Source organism: Aptenodytes forsteri, unplaced genomic scaffold, assembly GCF_000699145.1.
Source record: "Aptenodytes forsteri isolate BGI_AS27 unplaced genomic scaffold, ASM69914v1 Scaffold45, whole genome shotgun sequence".
Lineage (NCBI taxonomy): Eukaryota > Metazoa > Chordata > Aves > Sphenisciformes > Spheniscidae > Aptenodytes > Aptenodytes forsteri.
This window is the reverse complement of record NW_008794458.1, coordinates 1,513,118-1,517,333: the sequence shown is the minus strand read 5'-3', so window position 1 is coordinate 1,517,333 and position 4,216 is coordinate 1,513,118.

The window sequence follows — 4,216 nt, the reverse complement described above, 5'->3', positions numbered from 1 at the left end:
AATACATAATAATACAGAAATACATAAATCTGAAAACTATGTTTGAATATATAAAAATTACATAAAGAAAGATAATTGTGAATAATCTTTTCTAAAAGCTAGAACATTACTAAATGATCAGTTTTAGTGTGTAAATACAAACTGGTTTTTGTCAGTTTATGGAATAGGTCCTCTAATAAGAAAGGAAACAGAATCATTATATGTGGGCTCATTTAAATGAATGCCTAATGTTTAAACTTATTTGAATATTTGAATGTTTAAGGTCTTCCTCTTTGTTTTCTTCCTTTTTCTAATGGCATTCTTCTTTTTATATTTTATATTTTATTTAATTGGTCTCCAATTCTGACATTAGAGCTTGACTGGCTCTCCAGCAATTCTTTCTTTGTGGATCTCTTTTGGTGTGCTTCATTTAGTGGCTATCTCTAAGCTCATCACATTGTTGCTCACTAGGAAAAAAGAAACAGAAAATAATGAAAGGAACCAAGTGTAGCCAGCAAGTACAGAAGGCAAAGCATCAACATCGTCTGAAAGTGAGGCACCTCAGGGCAGCCCAAAAGAATCCACACCTTCAGTTTCAAGTAACACCATTACATACATGAAAATTAAAAGAAAGAAAATACCAGAAACTGATAATGGCAACAAAGTTGTATTGACTAAAGTGAGAAACAAGTGGCGATGACCAGAGATTTCAGGTGACACAGTCAGAGTAGCAAGTTAAAAATGAGAGATTCATCAAATATATGCAGTTCAAGCAAGGTCATCATCCTGCAGGAAAGAGAAAGGAAGTATTATAGATATATATTCAAAAATACAACTGTCAAAAGAACTGTAAGGAAACCCCATCTTATTTGTATGCTATTTTCATTGAATTTTGTAGGAAACAATGTTTTCTGTACAATATGGAGTTAGAGACTTTATTTTTGCTGGAATTTTCTTTGAATAGAGTGATGCAGAAACAGACTAAATTTCTGTGTCAGGTTCTGGAAGGGCAAAGAAAAAAATAAAAAGGAGGAAATGGGTAATTAAGATTATCTTGCTGAGAAGCATAAAGCATGTTGTAGAGTTGCATACTATTAGCAGTTTAATACCCAGAGGTTGTAGCTAGATTTGCCCACTGATGTTTCAAGGACTACCCTTTTTTACATATAACATTAAAAACCTTGCCTGCTTATTCCATGGTCTGTAGGACTTTAGGGACTGTACAGTTGTTTCAGAATGTCTTTCCTATAATAATACATTTGCAAAAGGATCTGAAAAATTTCTATTTCTTCTTCTTCTTCTTCTTCTTCTTCTTCTTCTTCTCTCTTCTTTCTCTCTTTCTCTCTCTTTTTTTCATTTTAATTTCTATAAAATTACCTCTTAATTTAACATTTCTTAAAATGGGATGAGTGCTGGATGGGGACTATGGTAATCTTGATTTCATTCCTGGTTCTACAACTGCAAAACTTACATTCCTAAAGGTCTTCGAGCCTCAATCTTCCCATCTGTAAAATGGGAATAATGATAACTCAGAAATACTCCCTAAATGCAGGCAATTCTTATTATTGTATTTAAAGAAATTTAGTAATCACATGGCAAATGAACAGGCAGAATGATTCCTTTGTTATTAAATGGACAAGAAAACAATTTTTTTTTTTCCCGTGGACATTTTTATACAACTCAGAAGTAGAACAACCCAAAGTGAGTAAGCAGAAAGTAAGCATTCTCCATGAGCATGTCTACACCTCAAAATGTGGGCAGTCCAGTCAAGAAACCATTGCTCTTCTTGTCATCACACCTTTGCTATGTTAGGTGATAAGCTCACATATATGAACGATCTGTGAAAAGAGGGAAGGAGGAGACTGGACTATGGTGTCAGTCTCTTCTCCCAAGTAGCAAGTTATAGGGCAAGAGGAAGTGGCCTCAAGTTGTGCCAGGGGAGGTTTAGATTGGATATTAGGAAAAATTTATTCACCAAAAGTGTTATCAAGCACTGGAACAGGTTGCAGGGAAGTGGTTGAGTCACCATCCCTGGAGGTATTTAGAAGACCTGTAGACGGGGCACTTAGGGACATGCTTTAGTGGTGGGCTTGGCAGTGTTAGGTTAACGGACTTGATGATCTTAAAGGTCTTTTCCAACCAAAATGATCGTACGAGTCTATGATTCTATGTTGCAGAGTGCCTTTGTACCTCAGCCTTTGTGGTGGGTTAACCTTGGCTGGCCACCAGGTGCCCACCAAGCCGCTCTACCACTCCCCTTTCTCAACAGGGCAGTGAAAGAAAATACAACAAAAAGGTCATCGGTAGAGATAAGGACAGGGAGTTCACTTACCAATTACCATCATTGTTAAAACAGATTTTTCTTAAGGAAATTAATTTAATTTATTTCCAAGTAATCAGAGGAGGATAAAGAAAAATAAAAACAAATCTTAAAACACCTTCCTCCCACCCCTCCCTTCTTCCCGGGCTCAACTTCATTCCCAACTCTTCTACCTCCTCCACCTGAGCAGCACAGGGGGATGGGGAATGGGGGTTGCGGTCAGTCCACAACAGCTCCTCTCTGACACTCCTTCCTCCTCATACTGTTCCCTGACTCCAGTGTGGGGTCCCACCCATGGGATTCAGTCTTTCACCAACTTGTCCAACATGGATCCTTCCCACGGGCTGCAGTTCTTCAAGAACTGCTCCAGCGTGGATCCCCCACAAGGTCACAAGTCCTACCAGAAAACCTGTACCTGTGTGGGCTCTTCTCCATGGACCGCAGTTCCTGACAGGAGCCTGCTCCAGCATGGGCTCTCTATGGACTGCAGCTTCCTTCAGGGCACATCCACCTGCTCTGGTGTGGCGTCCTCCGTGGGCTGCAATGTGGATATCTCCTTCACCATGGACCTCCATGGGCTGCAGGGGGACAACCTGTGTCACCATGGTCTTCACCATGGGCTGCAGGGGAATCTCTGCTCCGGTGCCTGGAGCACCTCCTCCCCCTCCTTCTTCACTGACCTTGGTGTCTGCAGGGCTGTTTCTCTCACAAATTCTCAATTTTCTCTCCCAGCTGCTGCTGAGCAGCTTTTCTTACCCCTTCTTAAATATGTTATCACAGAGGTACTACTAACAATGTTGATGGGCTCAGCTTTGACCAGAGGTGGGTCCGTCTTGGAGCTAGCTGGAACTGGCTCTGTCCATCACGGGGGCAGCTTCTGGTGTCTTTGTACAGAAACCACCCCTGCAGCCTCTCTGCTACCAAAATCCTGCCAAGTAAACCAAATACAGCCTTGTAATGTGAGAAGCCATCCTGCAAAACTTTTCCTGTGGTCCTGTAGCCTGCCTTTCACAAGCAACTCTACAACCTTTTGCCCACCCACCATGAGTCTGCCATGGCAGTGCCTTTAGCATCTTATCCCAAGCGCTCATCTCCTTGTGGTCTTGCACTCATGGAGTCTGAACCACAGGTATGCTAGGTTTTCTGTGGAAAGGGATTGCCTTTGCTATTCACATTGTCCTGTTTCTCCTGTCTCTGTTCCTTCACCCTGTAGCTTTCAGTCTATAACTCTGTACTAAGATGTCTTCACCCTTCCCATCACAGCTTTTAGTTTACAACTCCAGAGCCTAGTAGTAATGTAAACCACATATTGAACAAATACTACCCTACAACAGACATGCATAAAGCTTAACAATCTATCAGTGTGCAACACTTGCATCTAGTCAAGCATGCTCCAATAATAGCATCATGGACAGGTAGACCCAGTGGGCAGTTTGAGTGGGTCCTGGTGAAAAATGTATAGCTACTAAGCAAAAAGTGTATGGGAGAAATTGCCTGCTGGACTGGGAAGGATGCCTGAGAGACAATATTCATCTGGAGTCTGCTGTTGCTTCTCTTCCAAGCTGGCCACTTGGAGGAGATTTTTACTTTTCTCTGTTTTGCTTTCTCTCTTGCTCTCTCCTTTTTTTTCTTTTCTCTTCTTCCCCTCCAACATCATAAGGTAACTTTGAGAGGGTTGTATGCCATTATCTTATCAGTTTATCACTGTGGTTTGCAAGCCAAGGCATAATGAAAGATATATTCACAATATTTTGTGTACTTGACATCATTGTGGGTGCCCACAGCATGCAGGGGAGTTGAAAGTCTGAGAAGTTTCTGGTACCATTTGAATATGAGTAGTTCACACAGACCCCTCTGGGCTCAAAATTCATGTTAACTTTACAGACACACCTACAGAGTGACATATATGTCCTGATA